The sequence below is a fragment of the Podarcis muralis genome, chromosome 9 (assembly GCF_964188315.1).
Source record: "Podarcis muralis chromosome 9, rPodMur119.hap1.1, whole genome shotgun sequence".
Lineage (NCBI taxonomy): Eukaryota > Metazoa > Chordata > Lepidosauria > Squamata > Lacertidae > Podarcis > Podarcis muralis.
Genome location: NC_135663.1, coordinates 43,892,752 through 43,913,216, shown reverse-complemented (window position 1 = coordinate 43,913,216; position 20,465 = coordinate 43,892,752). Strand labels below are relative to the sequence as shown.

General features: G+C 42.0%; 1 pseudogene; it reads right to left on the bottom strand.

Annotated features, from left to right (window-relative positions):
- Positions 1-746: 746 nt before the first annotated feature.
- LOC144328947 (U2 spliceosomal RNA) lies at positions 747-896 on the bottom strand (annotated as a pseudogene).
- Positions 897-20,465: the final 19,569 nt, after the last annotated feature.

Genomic DNA, 20,465 nt, shown 5'->3' with positions numbered 1-20,465 from the left:
AAAGCTCGGCAGAAGCCACTTGCTGGTGTTGACAGAATGGCTGTCGCTTTTACCAGAAAGTGCAGACACCACCATCCTATTGTTCCTTGTCTTCATTGAAGGATTTTTTTTGCAAAGCGGTCATTTTCATCCCTATTTTAGTAGTGTGTGTTTGCATTATTTTACACAGTGCGTCATAAAATATATAAGACATTTATTTAGAGTGACAGCATAAAGAACCGAGGGCCAAAGGTCTGCTTCTCTGTTTTAAGGATTTTGTTTTCTGTATTTTTCACATGAGCCAGTTAGAACAAATAACAACTATTAAAGCAGCTGCAGTATGAAAAAGGGTCTCGTAGGATATGCGTCTGTGGAATGTTTGAATCGGGTTGCCCTGGCAATATATTACTCCAGTATATATAATACAAAAGCCAGTTCTCTGAAGATGTCTGACACTCACCACATATTATATTCTTGAAAACAAATATCTGCTTGTTTTCTGGTTATATTTGTGTCAAATAATCCTACTGCTGATAAAGTGGGGGCCTTGGCTGATTTTCTACAAATCTAAATAACACCCGTGAGCAGGATGGGAAAATTCTGAAGCTCCTTTTTAGCCACCAGGGAATGGGTAGCAATAGAAGCAGGGCAAGTAACAGTGTTGTACTTGAATATGTGGACCCCAATGAATATGCCATTGGCAGCCTCTGTGTATTGTGTTTCCCGCAGAAGGTGAAAGAGATGCTTGTGTCATTGTAAGGAAAGGTATGTGGTTGAGTGACAATGGGATAGATCAAGCAGTACCACTCTCTGAATCAGCCCATATACATGTAAAGGCATATCTCCTCCATCTCCAACTACCTCAGACATCCATGTTGGTACTACACTTGATCTTAGCCAAAAGGCTGAGAAACAGCGGCACACATCCTCCTGTCTTTTACTCTCTACAAAGACCTGTGGAATGAGATCATCACCCCACTTGTACTAACCATCCCAGGACGCTCAACCACTGCCACAATGTCCTTTCTTCTATCAGTTCAAAACGAGTAGTTAACAGTAAAGGTTGCTAGGTTCATAGCAGGGGCAATCAGAATAAGGGCCACTAACTGACAGCTGATTTGGGACATTAAATTGTGCTCTTATATCAAATTCCCTTTTCTGCGTATACTGTAATGTTTTACTGTTGCTATGGCCATTGGCTAATGCGAATAAAGTTTTATCCATGTTGGTAAATCCCATTTGAATATGGCTATGTGCAAGTCCAGTGTATGCAGGCCTAGAGCATCACTATTGGATATTATCCAAGAACTTGGCATTATGAAACAAGCCTATGTGGGTTGGTCAAACGTGGAGCATGAATATTGGGTGAGGATTCATGGCTAGTTGCACCCTTGGTCTCCACTATGTGTATGAACTGGATTGGGAAGAGGTGTCACCCAATCTGTGTTTATAGGGGGACTTAACAATTCCATGTAGACCAAAAGGATACAAGGAAGAAGTTTGTGTGAGTGGGAGGGAGAGGGGGATATATCCTTGGAAAGACTTGCACGGGGTCTAAATTCAGATTTGCCAATAGCATGAAAACTCCTTTTACCAGCACTAGATTAGTATCAATTGGAATTTAGAATATTGCTTGGGCATTGAGAGCTGATGACCAATTACAACAACTAAATGATAATTGTGTAACTGTTACACACACACACACACACACACACACACACACACACACACACAGTATGTTACCAAATACCCAAGACAGAAGTATAGTTCTCAGCTGTATGCTTTGAACAACTGCACATAATATTTTTACTGTGCCTGTGTAAAATGTTCCTCTTACCCATTCACACAGATGTTTTGCTTGCTTTCATCGACAAACCATCAGCTGCTGTTTGCTTAATATATTTCCTTGATCAACAATAAAAATTTTCTCATTCTGTGTTCTCTTGTGATAAAATATTAAACCTGGTGCATTTGAAGCCATTTTGATGACAGCGCTAAAGCCAAATTATTGTCTCAAGTATAAATATTTGAAAGGCTATCCCATTGCACCACAAGATGCTCAGTTCTTTGTTTCTGTTACTTATGTAGGAATCAACATGGCCTAGAGATAAGTGGTTTTCAACCAGTGTGCTGTGGCATCCTGGGGTACCCTGAATGATGGTCAGGAAGGCCACGGGCAACACTAGCCTCTGTCCCTCTTTCCTTCCCCCTTTCCTCTGATGCCCTCTCACGTATCTGCCTCCCAAAGGCTTGCACAGCTGTTTGTTGCAGCATCCCTAGCTACAAACTCCCCAGGCAAATGGTGCCTCTGGGAGGCACCTATCTTTGGGGTAGTGGTGGCTGGGAGCTCAGAGACCAAGGACGGTAGCAGTAGCTGCCTGGAGGACTACCAATGAGAGGGTAGGGGAGAGGAGGCTGAGGGAACACTCCACAAGAGAGGGTACTCAAAAAAGAATGAGAGGCTGCCAGCTTGCAAGCAAGAGGTGACATAACTGGGCTCCTAAACCCCACAGGAGTGCCACAGAAAGAATGTAGTTGGTCAAGGGAACTATGGACTCAAAAAGGTTGAAAACTTCTGGTCTAGATGATACCATTCAGAGGCCCAGGTGCAAGCAGCAAGACAAACTGAATAAAGCTGCTCTTCTTTTGTCCTGTAAAAGGTACTATTTGGGCCAAGGTGGGCTCTCACTCTCCTTCTTTGTGTGTATGTCAGTTACTTTAAAAACATGGGGTGGTATTCAGAGTTAACCCAATGCTGAAGTCCACTGATTTCAATGGGTTTACATGACTAATATTTAATGTAACCCATCACCTGGTGTTCAAAAACAGGGGGAAAGGGCCCTACCCACTCTATAAAGATAATTTCTGCCAAAATACAACAAGTCTCATTCAAGCTTTTACTGCACTGGCATCAGACCCTTGGTAGGCTGTCACATATTCTGAAAGATGCCCCACTACTATGCTGGATAACCTGTTGTCACAAAGGCACATTACTTCATATGTGGTGGGAGTTCAAAAAATTAACAGCTTATTGACTGTCTATAGTTCAATAGTTAGAGTGTGAGGGCTCTGACATGATCTAAGAATCCTCTTGCCAGGCATCAGATGTTAACTTCTCATAGTGCAGCGTATTACCAAGGTCCGTGCATGGTGGTTTTGAGGATAAAACAGGGAGGGCAGAATTATGTATATTACCTTGAGCTCCTTGGAGGAAAATGTGTGTGTGTGAAGTGATGCATTCCGGATCGCAATATGTATGTGGTGCCCTTGACAGCTTCTCTCGTTTGCATATGTGCCGCAAAGCCCCAAATGTCTAGCAACCCTATGCATAGTGTAACCAGCAATCACATTACCAATGGCAGTGTAAACTGGTTGCTTTTGTGTGCCACATGTTCCTAGCAGTAAAAATACTGTTTTCTCTTGCAGCCACAACAGATGTGCTACCTTGAGGGGAAACGTTTATATATGCCCACTCAGCAAATAAACAATTGAACATTTGTTGTGTGATGGTGGTGCTGGTGCTGATAAAAATAATGTGCAAGGCTAACACAACACATACTCCTAGGTTGGAATAAATATGTGCAACAGACTTTTGAAGATGCAGCATTATTATACATAGCTAGAATTGCCAACCCTGTCTTCTTTGTCAACATCTCTAAATGAAATCATTCATTTGAATGGCAAAACAGATGTTGGCCATTATGAATACATTTGCTTGAGTGGAAGAGCTAGGTATGGGTATCTTTGGAGAATAATGTGATAAATGTAGTTAATTTCTTAGGTTCCCAGAGTAGGTAGGTGATCATGCAGGAGTGTGCTTTCCTTTCTGAGTGAAGAAAAACGCAGCCTGTGGAACATTTATCTCCTTCTCCCCCAATTTCCATGCATTTAGATTTGTAAAAGCAGAAAGTTGAGAGGAGTAAGATAAATAAATGTAGAGATGTCTGTGCTAGAAATGAAGTGATCAGACGTAAGCCCCAATGCATTCAATGAGACGTACTCCCAGGCAGTAGAGTAGTGGTGAATTGAGAAGTACAGGGTCCCTTCATGAGAGCCACAGCCTTGCTCCCACACACCCATGCCCTCTTCTAAGATTATGCAACAATCTTAGACAATAATGATAACTGGGTTGCATTGCAATGAATATGCAGTTCTCCATGTGCTGTACTATTTTCGGTGCATGTACATGGGCAAGTTGTGTAGAGTGTTCCCATGTCTTTTGGAATGACTCAGAATGCGGCAGCTAGACTGGTGACTGGGAGCTGCCACTGAGATCACATAACATCGGTCTTGAAAAGACCTACATTGGCTCCCAGTACATTTACAAGCACAATTCAAAGTGTTGGTGCTGACCTTTAAAGCCCTGAATGGCCTCAGCCCAGTATACCTGAAGGAGCTTCTCCACCCCCATCTTTCAGCCTGGACTCTGAGGTCCAGCTCCAAGGGCCTTCTGGCGGTTCCCTCACTGCGAGAAGTGAGGTTACAGGGAACCAGGCAGAGGGCCTTCTCGGTTGTGGCGCCCTCCCATCAGATGTCAAAGAAATAAACAACTACCTGACTTTTACAAGACATCTGAAGGCAGCCCTGTTTAGGGAAGTTTTTAATGTCTGATGTTTTAATGTATTTTTAATATTTTGTTGGAAGCCGCCCAGAGTCGCTGGGGAAACCCAGCCAGATGGGTGGGGTATAAATAACAATAAATTGTTGTTGTTTTCCTTGTATATAACAGAACTTGCACATTGTTTTCTTGAAACTGAAGTACCTTGTGTTCCTAACTGCTTAGCTGTGGATCAAACAGAACAGCACCTCAATGGTGTTCTTCCCTTGTGCCTTCTCTAGAAGGATCATAGAAAGCCATCCTCCATTGCTAACTTCTCCTTTCACTCTGATTGGCTCCGATCAGTGCAAAGGTGAGAAGACTTAGTGGCTAAAAAGCTTCCCTTTCATGCTGATTGGGCGACTCTAGAATGCTGGAGACTGAGACCCAGCTGCAGAAATAGTAACAGGTCTTCAGCTGCCCCTCACTCTCAGCCATTTCACCTCTGCTCCCAGGTTATTGTGTACAGGGTTGCAGCATGGATCAAAATAGGTTTTGAAAGTTATAATGAATATTGCTTATATTGTAAGCAATAAATGTTGTTTACTGCTTTTCTGCTGAAAGGTTACAAGTCCACCCAACCAATTTCCATCCTCATTCCATGCACAATGCCATAGTATCTTGGCAATATGTCACTGTAAACAAAGATTGTCCATGGATCTAGAGAGGTCAGAGGAGATTTTGCGGAAAATTGAAAACTAGCCTAACTGTACTCTTGTCAGGAGGGCCTCTCTTACTTTCTTCTCAGCATCATTTACTGCAATGAATTTTAATTTTTAATAGAGGTAGAGACATCTTGACATAGCACTCCAGAACAACAAGGCAGCTCTGCTTTATCGTCTGTGCTGTCTTATAAACAGTTGTGTTTTGTTAAGCACTCTTGGGTGTGCTGAGGAGACCTTTCATAGCTGACTTCCTTTTGTGTGTGCTTTTAACTCGTGGGCTGCTAGCCATAGCAAAACAAGTAACGGCAACACAATACAATAAAATGCTAGGTCCTATTGAAATCCATCCAAGGGAAGTCAGATGTGCTGATACCTTTACCACTGAAGCAAGGACAAGATGTGTTTATCAAATATGTGGCTTTTATTTCTCATGCAATTTTTTTCCACCCCTGCTTTGCTTTTAAAAAGAGTACAGTGTATGAACCAACGTTGGGTTAGGAAGGGATATGAAGGAGAATGAAAACCGGTATCGCTTAATGTGCCAGCTTGTGTAAGGTAATATTTGCAGGGTTGTTGCTTGTTTGAAGCAATGCAATTCCATACTTGTCTACTCAGAAATAAGCCATGCTGACTTCAGTGGGACTTGCTCCCAAGACTGCGGCCTAAAACAGTCTTAAATTACAAGCCTAGCCATGTCTACTCAGAAGTCAGCCCTGTTTAAATTGGCAGGGCTTACTGCCAGCCCCCTCCAGTGATGCATTGTGGAGTGGCAGGATGATTGCTGCATCTGCAACCCTGCAGCTCACACCAGCTGCAGCAGAAGGCAGACTGGAGGGGGGCAAGATGACTGGGCTCAATTCAAGCCCTTTGCAATTGCAGGATGACAGTGAGAATGGCTTGAGATTCAGTGGATCCAGGGCTGGTTTGGCCCTGCTCCCTCCCTGCCCTCAAAACCCCTCATTTAGGGTTTTCTGCTATCTCCTGCCAGCAAGGATCCCACCAGAAGGCCTCCTATTCATTTGATGGCTACCCAATAGGAGGCTAGCTCAGCCAGCAGAATAGAAGTTTTGGGTTGTTCTGCACATTAATTAATAGCATACATGTGTGCAGATGCAATCAATATAATTTTAGTTTGATTGTCTGAATAGGTCATAGGTCAGCAGGAAAAGCATTCTTTCTTTGGTTTTTAGATGATATACCTATTTTGAGGGGAGCGGGTGGCTCTGTGGTCTAAACCATTGAGCCTCTTGGGCTTCCTGATCGGAAGGTTGGCAGTTCGAATTCATGCAATGTGGTGAGCTTTCACTGCTCTGTTCCAGCTTCTGCCAACCTAGCAGTTCAAAAGCATACCAGTGCAAGTAGATAAATAGGTACCACTGCGGCGAGAAGGTAAACGACATTTCCATGCACTCTGGTTTCCAGCACAGTGTCCCGTTGCGCCAGAAGTGGTTTAGTCACGTTGGCCACACGACCCGGAAAGCTGTCTGTGCAGAAATGCCAGCTCCCTCGGCCTGAAGCGAGAGGAACGCCACACCCCATAGTTGCCTTTGACTGTACTTAACCGTCCAAGGGTCCTTTACCTTTTTACCTTTTTATACCTGTTTTATAGCAGGCACCATTTCAGAAGAGCAGAAGCCCGCTTGTTGTGGGGCAGCCACAGCAATAGCCTCTCAGCGATGGTCTTGCTGCCACTTAGGCTCCAATCCTATACCCATCTTCTTGTAATTAAGCCTCATTAAACTGTATAGGATTACATTTGAGAAGACCAGTATAGGCTTGCAGTTCTATTGAATTCATTAAAACTAATTTTGATATATATGTAGCTAGGAATTAGGCTCCAGGTTTGATGTGAAGGTAGACTTTGGAACACTTGTTCCACAAATGACCTTTTTTTTTGACTTGGTGTGCCACAACCAGTATCATTGCTAATGGATGGCCCAGGGCATAAAGTCCCTGATCTTTTACCCTAAGCCCCAGAACTCCTGCCCTTCATCCTTTTAAAAAGTCTTTTTTATTCTGCAGAGCACAGTGCCAATGATATTCCACCCACCCACCATATTAATTCATTAAGATGCCAAAATGTCCATCAATACAGATAAATTAGCATAGACAAATTTTAGTCAAGACTGTGTTTTGGGCCTATGCTCTGCTTCTGAGCCTTTTAAGTACGGATCAGTGCCCCTAGTCATGCCTGCAAGGTGTTATCACTGGGGGATCCTTCTATAATTATTGAGCTTCCTTTCTAAAATAGTTTCTGACATGTAGATGGGATAGGGAATGATGTCATGCACTGTGTAGGAATCACAGATGTGGGGGAAACGACTCGTTTCATAACAACTTGAGTTTCCATCAGCCCCCGTTTTCTGACTCTCTCAGAACACCCACTTATCTCCTGACAAAACAGCTTTGATGCCCAATATGTTGAGTCACTTGTTACTCAGTGTTTCTCGAAGGAATAACAAAGTGTTGTTCTTTCACGCAAACCAGCGATGATCCTGAATTAGAACGAGGTTGGGTAGCTGTTACCATGCCTTGTTCGGATTAAGCTGAATGAAGCATTGATGAAATACGAGCAGGGCCTCCAGTCATTTTGCATCTCTCACTAGAACTCCCATTCATTTTCAAAATTGGTGCGGTTCAGCATTTTGTTAACATCCTCCACCCCCAATCCATCTGTAAAATGTGACACATTCACTTTATAATATTAACAGAAATAGCCTTTGGGGTTTGCATAGCGTATCCGAAAGAAAGAACTGCTCTGTAAAGCCAGTTTGCCTCCTGCAAGTTGAGAGATGTTGCTGTAAATCTACCTCCCCAAACCAAGAATTTTTGCACTAATTTATATTATGAAATAGAATTTGCTTCCTGAATTTTGACCACAGAGTATCAATAATATTCCTATTTTATAGTATGCAGAGTCTCAGACTATATGCACATCACTCCCCCGCCCAAGCCTAACTTGCGTGGATGATATTTGATAGGTAGTGGTGTTGCTGCGGCACACAGCAGTGAGAGAGCGCCAATGATATACCCCAAATATCTCCTGCACTGCAATTATACTTGGGGCAAGGAAAACATAGACTCCATTGCTGGGTTACTGGTGACCTTCATCAGATAGTTCATCAGCATGAATGAGATTCTCCATTTCACCTGTGTGCATACTTTGAAAGACTGGACCTTTCCCCCTCTATATTGACACAGATTGTGGTTAATGGGTAGTTAAATGGGCATCAAGGGAATACAGTGGTACCCTGGGTTACAGACGCTTCAGGTTACAGACTCCACTAACCCAGAAATAGTACCTCGGGTTAAGAACTTTACTTCAGGATGAGAACAGAAATTGTGTGGTGCGAGGCCCCATTAGCTAAAGTGGTTAAGAACAGTTTCAGGTTAAGAACGGACCTCCAGAATGAATTAAGTTCTTAACCCGAGGTACCACTGTAATTGCAGTAAATACCGTACATGTAGCATAGTATTCAACTTAGTTTTCCTCCAAGTAGGCCCATTGAAATTAATGAACATAACTTAGTCCATTAATTCCAATAGGTGTCCTCTGAGGAGAGCTGTTGGATATCACTCCTTGAGAGTATAGTATATCCTTAGAAAGTCTCAAGGTTCAAGGAAGATTCTTGTCATCAAACATGGACTGTCTTTACTTCTAAATGTGTCGGTGGTTTCTATTACATGAGATAAATGAGTTTCTGTAGGGCTTCTTTAATTCACTATATGGCTTGTGGTCAGTGTTTCTGCAACGCCATAAGTTAATAGGAGTTAGAATAATGCAAAAAGTATGCTGCAGATGTGGGCCTGTAGCCATATTTTATTGAATTCCTTTATGTGGAACCCTTTCACCCTATAGATGATATATTAAAAGACAGAGGAAGACCACATCATATGGAATTCCAGCACACATACACACTGCCCCAATTCAGTCTTTTCTCTTCACAACCATCTATGATATAGCTCCGGCAAAGCTGGAAGTATCTTAATGCTTAGGGATGAAAATTTCAGGTGGTGCGACTTCTCAGAGTTAGAGTTAATGTTCTCAACTTCATTCCTGAGGCAAAATCTGGAATGGAAATGGGGAATCACAGCCTCACAGCTTCTGAATAGCAATAGGGTTTAATATTACTTTCTGTTAAAGTTCATGACTTCACAATCCCAAAGTAATAGCACTCTTCTCTTACCTTGAGCTAAGGCCTTTTAATGAATAGTGAATGCTGACTGTCTATATTCATAATTCACTGTGAATTGAGCGTAGGGGAAAGTAAGACTGTGTGTAGGTGGGGGAATGAAAAAATACGGGTCTACTCAGAAAGGAGCTCCATTTAATTCAGTGGGACTTGTTCCTAGGTAAGTGTGTGTAGGGTGAAGTATTAGAGAATATGCCTCAGGCTGTTTCACACATAGCAGATTTAGGAAAATGCTTCAAATGTACACTGCAGTACACTATGACACGTGATACATATTTCATGGTGTGTGGGAACCTACTTGAGCCGCTATGGTCAATCACAGCTCCCATGTGGTGATATGTACCAAATAAGTTTGATGTTTTTGTGAATATATTTACATGGACTATTACCTTTGGTCTTCTCGTCTGGACAGCCAAGGATCTCCATGCGCACTGCTTAGGCTTGCGCCCTGGAGTTACTTTGGTCTGCTAATGCAGCAAAAAGAACAAGGGAGGCAGCAGTTTCTAGTTTCTGGTCTTTGCAGCCACAGCAGACACTGTGCTTCTCTAGAGGTTTGACTTCACCCCTGGAGGTGCAATCTATTGTCTCCAAAGATGCCAACAATTTTGTAATATGATCAGTTCAAAACTGTATAAATTAACAGATCTTTGGAATGAATGCTAGCTCTCCACAAAGTTTACCAAAGTGGAATGGTTGCTGATGTCTATCTTAAATAAACAAGGCTTTAAAAATATCATGGTGAAGAAACATTCTTTGGAATTTGAATGTTACGTTTCAGGACAGTTGTGTCCATTTGCCAAGGGGTTCCTTGTTGGGGGTCTGGAAGATGATGCAAAAGCCCTTGCAATCCCGAGACCTAGTGACACCAAGATGGGGTGCAAAGTCCTTACATTCATGGGAAGGTGTACTTACCACATGGTCCTTTCAATCCAGAGGAGCATCTACAACTAACACATCATTCTTGAACAGGTATCCTGTACCTTTTGAGACCCAGGGCCCACTTTTAACCCAAGCATCATTGGGGGCCCCATTTCTTAATCTCTTACCATGCATCTGCATGGTGGCATTGCTCCTGTTGCGACCTGCCTTGCATCAGGCCATGACCTGCCAGTTGAAGACCAGTGGTCTAGAAGACTGACTTTGGAGTCAAAGGCATCTTTGGGTGAAGACCTTTGCTGAAGCACCCCAAGGAACAGTGTGTAGCTTCTACCTTGTCTTACTCCATTTTCTGTGCTACAAGAATCAAGTTAAGCAGAGCCACTATAGTTGGTTAACTATATCTTAGTGGAGATTGTGTGAATGTGTATGGGAATGCTTAAATAGAAGAAGTTTTTGTGAACTGGTACCATTTCCCCCATCCAATCTCAGGTTGCATCCATGACAGCTGGATATGTCTACAGTGAAATAGACGTGTGTGTTCAGATATAATGGGGCACCATATGTGTACACTCAATGCACATTCTTGGTCTGTAATGTAGTTTATGCAACTTTGGTAATATGATCAGTTGCATAACTATGTATATAAATGCAAATGGATTCACCCTGTCATCTAACTTTTTCACAGATTACAATCATACTCAATCTAGTTGTACTTAAGCCTTCCAAAGTCAATCAAAAGCTGTTTTCATTTTCTCAGCTTTCTTGATGAATATGCTTCACACTTGACCTCCTGTTACAATAATCAAACACAGGGCAACAATTTCTCAATATAATGACATTTATCTGAATTTCTTTGGGCTGTCATGCAGCTGTTAAATGCATATGGCTGACTGATATGCACAGAGAAATGTTCATGAGATACCAAAAACCAGTAAGGTTGTAGGCCCTTGATTTTCTAAAATAAATGCTTTAAAGTAATCTTTGGAGTAAATGCACACTGTCTTAGTTTATCATCACAAATAATTTGTCTTTTCCATTCATTGGTCAAAACGTTATAACACAAGGAAAAAACTGCAGTTTTCTGTAACATAGGAAAATTTCTGGAACGTTTCAAAACCCAGGTATAAGCATGCAAGGTCTGCTAACTTTTCACCCAGTTCCTTGATCTGCAGCTATTAGCAGGTGAGCATGTTATTTCCATGTCATGAAAAATGTCACCTAGTTATGCTAGCAGAGCAGTAGTGGGGCACTTGTGGCCCTCCAGATATTGCTGGACTAGAACTCCCATCAGCTCTCTCCTTTCCTTCCAATAGCTCAGTTGGTAGAGCATTAGACTCCTAATCCAGGGGTTGTCAGTTTGAGCCCCACATTGGGCAAAAGATCCCTGCATTGTAGGGGGTTAAACTAGATGACCCTCATGGTCCCTTCTACCTCTACAATTCTATGATTCTGTTGGCCATGCTGGCTAGACCTGATAGCAGTTGCAGTCCAGTAACATCTGGAGGACCACAGATTCACAATCTCTGGTGTAGAGTGTCAAAGCACACCCCATTTTATCCATAGATTGCTCTACTAATTGAATAACAGTTGAACTGAGGTAAACCAATCTCTTGAGATACTACTAGTAATTAACTAGAGGTGATCAAGAACAGGCAGCCTACCTCCAGAGGAACATGAAGACAGACAGCAAATAGCCCAGGTGTTAAACTAAAACGTCATTCATGCACGAGCCTGGAGAGAGAAAATAGATTATGTTTTCCCCACTCACATTAAGGCCCAGTATCTCCAGAGCTTCTGTCATTCCAGTTTGATAAAAGCTAATTATATACATCTTGCCTTGATCTATTTCTCACTGAGGAAGTCAAATGTGGCATTTGCCAGCTGGCCACCTTCTCTCAGGTTATGTGAAGGACTCTATTTTACTACTGTTATTTCAGACACCTCACTTTTTGCCTCTGGGCTTCTGTGCATAATTTTTTGACAAGAAGCTTTTAAAGAAAGGAAGTGTCGATTTTTCCAAAAGGACCTTTTTCTATAGGCTTTAAAAAGCAAACAATGGAATGGAGAAGCAAAGCCATGTTAAAGTAAAACGTAAAGGGAACTTTAGGACACACAGGAAATAATGGCCTACACACACATCCCAGCATCTTCAGGTCTTCCTTGGAGGTTCCTTTGCCGGAGTTAGAGCTCCTGTAATTTCCCTTGGATGTTCCTTTCGATTCCACAGTCATTTTCCTCCATCAATTTTCTTCCTTGTGCCACAAGGCTGAGTAACTGTTTCACACTACAAATGAACACATTTGTTCTTTTTCAAATGAGCTGCAGACAGAATATCATTACTTTGTCCTGCACTGCCACTTAGTTTCCTTCCAGAGAAGCATTAAGTTTCATTTTTTTAAAGTATTTTTTTTATTGATTTTCAATATACACATATTAACAACAAACAAGGTATGGAGTACAGTTTTTCCATTTACAGTTCCTTAAATATCCTAATCATTCGAAGCAACAAGTGTATTCTGTTTATGAACAGCCAGCAGCTTAAAAGGATAGGCTCATCACTATTGAATTATTGCTTTGTTGAGTACCACTGTGTAAAGGCAAAATGGTCTTCTGCATTTAAGCAGATTGAAAGATTTCCACCATTGTGTCTCCTTATTTTACTCCCTCAGATTTTGCTAGGCTCTCTAGATCTTCTCTGTAGCACAATATCTTTCAAATTGTGCTGTTGGAGACTCAACAGATTGTTGTCTAGGTCCCAAGGCTCTGTGAGCGCTTACAAAATGCTCTGCTAAAAGAGTGTGTCCCAGATTTAAACTATTAACCCAGGATGCCATAAAGGAAGGCATACCAGTCTACACTTCCTTTTCAAAGATCCCTCTCTAGTGTAAATGTTATCTTCAGTTATGATCCTCTTGATCTGTCAGCTGAACCTCGAAATAATAAACTGTCAGTTTTAGGCATTTAGCTTTCTTTGGATTATCCAGACCCAACTTCAAGGCCTTGTTAGCTGCCTTAGGACTCAGCTAGAAAATGTGATTTATATGCATTGTATATGCGATATAACATTGTGCCACCAGATGGCGATGTGGAGTCCCATTCTTCTCTGCCTGTTTTCCCAGTTTAAATTTACAACTCTTTAAACTGAAATGCTTCTTTGATGTGCATAGATCCAGCCTTAGTCAAATCAAATATTTGAGAAAAAAGTGCAGACAATTTGTCTTCCATAGGCTTTAATGCCTCTGACAAGTCAGTGGCTGACCATATTTTATTAACATATCTGAATCCTTCTGCAAGAGACTGGTCAATTATGCACCTTTCAAAGTGTTCAAACCCCCAGGCACCATTCTGAGAACTTTATATTCACTGTCTGACAGAGTGGGCAGGTTCATATTGTTTTCTGCTCCCTCAGTTAACTTAGGAATTTTTGCACTATTCCAAGTATTTGCCCTCTGCATTACCTTATGTTATCAGCAAGTTGGAACAGATTACAGACATTAATCAAGGCATTCCTTTCAGCGTTTGTCCCAAGGGGAATGAAGACTCAGCACTATCCATTCCATTCCATTTGCAGGCAACCCATACCCCCTCCCCTCCAAACTGATTTTATTTATATTTATTGCCAGACATATTCAAAGGATTTGTAGAAACAGCTTTCCCTAGATGCCACAAGAAACTTAGTAAAGGGCAAAGGGACCCCTGACCATTAGGTCCAGTCATGACCAACTCTGGGGTTGCGATGCTCATCTCGCTTTACTGGCCGAGGGAGCCAGCGTACAGCTTCTGGGTCATGTGACCAGCATGACTAAACCGCTTCTGGCAAACCAGAGCAGCACACAGAAACGCCGTTTACCTTCCCACCGGAGCAGTACCTATTTACCTACTTGCACTTTTGACGTGCTTTTGAACTACTAGGTTGGCAGGAGCCGGGACTGAGCAACAGGAGCTCACCCCATCGCAGGGATTCAAACCACCGACCTTCTGATTGGCAAGTCCTGGGCTCTGTGGTTTAACCCACAGCGCCACCCATGTCCCACAAGAGACTTAGAACTGGGCAAAAAGAGAGAAGGAAAAAGTAAATATGCCAGAGATTTCAACCAAAGACCTCCTAACCTTCAGTGGTCTCCATAAACATATTTACATCAGACCTACAAAGTTTTCAGCACATAGAATATAAGAATTTATCTACATTTGTCTGAAACTACTTTGATCTAAAATGATGACAACAGCTAAAATGTTTTTGCAACAATTATGTGTAAGCTTAATTATGGAGGCTCAGAAGCAAAGCACATGACTTTGCTCTTCAAGTCTCAAGTAAAAGGATCAGGTAGTGATCACTTCAGCAGCCCATCACCATTGCACAAAATGTTTATCATGAGGAGCTAAGATCACTTACTGTCTACCTGCAGTGATCTAGTCATCAACAGAGAGGTTGTCCTTTATTACTATGCAAAAGTGGACAACACCTTGAGATAGATAGCAGTGAAATATGTTATATTGACTCCTTATATTGAACAAAATTGAATTCCTACCTGACAATCGATGTCTGCATAATGAAATGCAGACATTATACAATGGTATGCATGTAAGCGTGTCAACACATACTAATCCTAAGGTATGTGCTTAGGAACCTTAAGAACAAATGTGGCACACTATTGATTTATGAGCTGACTGAGATTTATAGCTCTTGGAACAGCTACATCATTCCAACAGCTCTGGGAAGAGTATACACATGTTTATAATGCTATATTAGAAAGTGGGGAGAGACCCTTAGCTCAAAAGTCTAATAATGCTCAGTACACTTGATATTCTGCTTCAAGGAGGCCAAACCACAAATTACATTAAGTGCATGATTGCTACTGGCACTGTAAGTGGCTTTCCTCCCGAGACACATAAATTCCCCTTCCCATTTGCTGTTATCCCACTCTTTTCAGAAAGCTGAGAATAGTACAGCGGGAGCAAATTCTTCTGTGTTGTACACATTCACTCAAAGAAGACAGTGGGACATACTACAGTATGCGTGAACCACAGGCAATGACGCCACTTTAAATAGCACCTCCATCTCTCTCAAGGCCTTTTCTCTCTCTGGTGTATATATAAACAATGCCAGTATAGAGAATATGTGTAACCACCCCGATTTCCTCATGAGCACAAATCATCCTGAAGGCACAAGTAAAAAGGACTTCTGGAGGGGGCCTGAGTCGCCCCTAATTTGAAACTTCCCTTTTCCTTCTCTCCACAACCTCCGTCTATTTCAAGCACTGAAATAATGCCATGGGTTTAACTCACATACCCTGGTTCAACCTCATCACCAAAATATATGCTAATACTTTTAAGTCCAGAGCCACAGGATTTAATGTCTGGCTAGGCCAATATCACTGGAAAATCCCAATAACTGGATGCCAAAATACAGTTATCTTTTGTAGCAAATTGACCTTGTTAGAGCATGTGTTTCCTTGTTCATTCCAACCCCTCTTATCAGTATTGTTCGTCTAAGCCAGCATCTTGACAAGCAACATAAACCGGGGGGGGGGGGGGGAGAAAAGAACTGAGGCTCTGGATTATCTAAAGGCATATAATAAAATGTAAAGACGGGAATGTATAAATGTCACCATTGGGAAATTGCTAAGAAATAAACTTGCTGATCCAGAATTAATGTAATGTTCGAAAGCAATTTTGTAGAAATCTGTCTTCAGTGATTACTTTCTCATGGGTCAATGAGCCTGTGTTATGCAGCTTGGGAATATTTCAAGTTGCCGCCAAGGAAAAAAGTGATTTTTATTTTTTTTGTATGTGAAGGCTAAGCAAAGACAGAATTGAATGAGACTTATCTCATCAGGCTATGCATAAAATTACTTAGGTAACACATTTATGAGCAAAGCAACTGAAGATACACTGCAACTACACTGCCAGAACAGTTGCCACATCCTAGGCATGTTTAGCCTGGGAGGGGGAAACACACAAGCAGAGATATATATATATATATATATGCAGGTTTTGGTGTCCTCGGGTGTCTTCCCGTGTAAAAGTTGGGGTGTCTAGGCGACGTTTCGACGAGGTCTCACTCGTCATCTTCAGGCTGGTGCTTTCGGCTTCTTGTTACTGGAACAGAGCAGGGTCTCAGTGTTTGAGTTCCTATAAATACTGTTGAGGTGTGGTGTATAGCCTCCAATGTTCTGGGCCGAGAGGAAGTTCCCAGGCTAGTGTGCCTTTTCTTCTTTTGTTCCTTAATTGTTTGAGGGATATCTTGAGTGATTTCTTGAGTGTCCCACTTTCTGCCCCTTTCTGTTGTTGTTATGCATGCATATATATATGCATATATATATGCATATATATGCATATATATATGCATGCATAACAACAACAGACACACCCACAGTATTCCTGGAAATACTTCCATAGCCAACCAGTCAGGGACTGTGCTGGTGACCACATCTGCATTATTTAATTATATAGTTCATCACTTTTGACAAAAAAGTCTTAAAGTGACCTACAGAATGCTTTAAAGTACATGTTTTAAAGAATGTTTAAAGTGTTGGACTATGACCTGGGAAACCAGGGTTCAGATCCCTACTCAGCCATGAAGCTCCTGGGCGAACTTGGGCCTGCCACATATCTAATGCTAGCCTACCTCACAAGGTTGTTGTGATGGTAATATGGAGAGAAGGAGAACCATATACATCACCTTGAGCTCTTTGGAGGAAAGGTAGGATGTAAAAACATAACAAACAAACAAACAAACAAACAAACAAACAAACAAACAAACCCTGTGCTATTTCCCTAAAAGTCTCGGGGGCACAAACCTAGCAAGGCTAAAGATGAAGCTCTCTGTTGTTTATCTAGTACAGCACAAAGGCATGAAGTCAGGTAGCTACTACAGGTAAGCGCACCTATTCCAGGGGAAGTCTTTGAAAACCTATTTGGCTAGATTGATCCTCAAGTTTGGCTAGATTGATCCTCAAGTTTGGCTCTCAAACCTAGATCCTTCCCAGTTTTTAATCCATGGAAAGATGGCACCTACCTGCTCATTTTTCCTGCTGAGGAATACTGGCTTCAGTGATGTCTTGCGATGGAGGTCAAGATAGCCTGCGCTTGTTTCTCCTCAATCTCCTTGGCTTTCCTTTCAAAGGAAACAAGGATAGGTACCCCTGTTCGAGGCTGCCCACCCACTTTCTGCCCCTTCACCTATTTTGCCCAATTTTCAATTTCCAGATCAGCCTGTGGGCCGCTGGCACCCATGTTTGGCATCCCTGGCCTCTGGCTCTTCAGTACCCTGGGGCACAGGACAGCACACAGCAAGCTCTCATTCACAGCCCAAATGTGAAAAACTGGAAATACTTATTTGTTAGAGCAGAACTTATTGGCTACCCTGAACCTCCCTTTTAATTCCCTCCCCACCTTTTTATAAAAGAGTGCAATAGCTCCCATTTTTTAGTAAATGCTGTAAAACGAAAGCTAAACAAGTGAAGCTAAACAAGTGAAGATGCTTGCTGTATAGCCTTGTGAGTTGATGAATTTTGTGTTTAGTGGAAGGGCAAAACCTCTGGAGAGTCAGAGGTCTGCTACAACTTTGCAGGCTTAAATGAATGTTTCAATTTCACCAACAGTGTGAATAATGTGATGCTGTTAGAGCTTAACTGTAAAAAAGTGCAGCGTGTCTTTCTGTATCAATGGCAGTTCAGCTTTAGGATCCAAGAGGAAAATAATTAATAGCCACAAAGTTACATCTAAAATGAATGAACATTGGTTGGGTGGATGTTGCTAGCCTACATATTTATTCAAGGTGAAATCTCCTCCTAATTACTTCAGATATATTTATTACATTTATATCCTTGGAACCTTTCTGCAAGGTTATTTCTTTTGGCAGGGAGCCCCACAGATGAACATATTTATAGCATATGTTTAAAGCACATCATTTTATCTGAAGAATCCTAGAATATATAGTTGGTTAATGGTGCTGGGAATTGTAGCTCTGTGAGGAGTCAGCTAAAGTTCCCAGGATTCTCTGGGAGGAAATACCGGTAATGTGCTTTCAAAGCCTGAGTGCTTTCAAAGCCTTTCTGTGCTCTTAGAAATACCTTGAGTTTTCCTGAGATCCCTTTCAAGAAGCTCAGAAAAAAACCCATGTTAATTGTGCGACAAGTCGTATACAGACTAGGCTAAAAGACATCAATCTACTGCCATTATTATTATTATTATTATTATTATTATTACATGTGGTGCAATCTGCTGTGATCCTATATGCATTTTCCTGCAAGCAGGCTTGTTGAACAGTCATGACTGTATAAAAAACTGTTTTAACGGCTTGCCTTACTAAAACTTAAGTAAAAACATAGTTTGTTCTGGAAACATTTGGTCTGAGGCCTTGCCGTTTGCCCCAGGCCTAGGTGCCATACAACTGTGCCAGACATATGGAGCAGATTGGCCCAGTTAAAGTCCAGAAGGCATAATGGCTGTTTGGTGGAGGCAGCTGCAGAAAAACAAAGAGATCCACTTGGTGGCAGTGCTGAAAATAATATGCAACAGGGGCTGGTTTGCTTGCATCCCTCTCCTCTCACGCTGCAAGCTACAGGCTGCATGTCACACGCTCACAGGCAGTCTGGATCCTTAGCATGCACTGAGCATATATGCATGTCTTGTTGCCGTAGGCTGATCAAAACCTGGATGGTATGGAGAAGAGAAGGGAGAGAGAGGATAAATGTAACTTCATTTCAATGAAGCTTCCTCAAAGGTCATTTGAATAGGCCATTAATTGTAGGTCCGCAAAATGAGTACTTGAAGCAATCTGAATTTTTGAAGCATTTCAGTGACTTGAATAGTTAAAATCTTAATTAGGGCCTTCCTTAAGGAAAGTCTAGTCACTTTTAACTGGGCATTTTAACAAAAATGCTGTGTGTTTTTGCTCTCGTCTTGGTGCTCTTCCATACGTTACTTTTTATCTGCATTGACATCATAGAATCCTAGAACTGTAGAGTCGGAAGGGACCCTAAGGATAATCTAGTGCAACCCCATGCAATGTGCTGAAAAAAAGTTTTTCTATTCTGTTGTAGTTGTTGGCCTCCATCTGTCTCAGAGACAATGGAGGAAGTGTGCCTTTGGGGGTGAAGTCAAACTGTTTGAAGGTTACATCACCTGCTGTGGCTGGAGAGACTGATGTGGGAGAGACATGTTTTGTTACAGCTGGGCAGATGAAGGCATCCGGTTGCGCTGTTGCGGACACACCATGGTGTTTCTTCTCTCTGCGCTCCTCCCAGACGTCACTCCTCTGATGGTCACAACTATGGATACACAACCTGTCTGTCTGTCTGTCCGTCTGACTGTCTGTCTGTTTGTAGGTGCTGCAATCATCTACACATTGGTCTCTCACTATCCATAACGCCTTGCCATTCCATTTCTCCCTGTTGCATCACCCTCCATATATTACAATATGCAAGTTAGGAAAAATGGCTCGGTAGATTAGGGATGGGGAACCTGCAGCCCTGCAGATGCTTTTGGACTCCAGTTCCCATCATCCCCAAACAGCATAGCCAGGGAGCAGGGTTGGTGGGAACTGGAGCCCAGCAACATCAGGAGTGGTGATTCAAGTTCCACATCTCTGCAGTAAACCCAAACTTTCCTTCTTTAAATTTGCAGCTCCCTGACCTTGAGCAAATTGTCCCATTTCCTCTATAAGTGAGGCTTTTTACATTTTGCCTGTTCTACAATTATGCAGTTATGCTGTTGAAAACTGAGGCTGCCCTGCAATTAAGAATACTGGATACTATTGCTGCTATTCGTCTATCTGAACTTTTGTTTATTCATCTACTGATAATTTATTTTAATTTTTCTCTTGCTTCAAACAACCACACCTGGATATGGTCTCTGCTGTTGGATCCCATGCATCTTAGGCTTCTCTGCCCCCTCCCCATTTCCCCTCCATGATTCAGCAATGACTTCTTCCTAGCTAAATGATGTGTCACTGCCCTTATTTTGCATTTGGCGCACAAGGATAGGGCCCCTGGCTTTCGAGTCTCCCATAATTCCTCTTGGAGGCAACTAACTAAGATTCCGGTGCTTTGCTAGCAATGATTTCTGTAACTTAGCAATTCAATTAGATGGCAGCTGTCCTACATAATGTTTCATGAGACCATAAATGAGGTATTTTGATTTACTGTC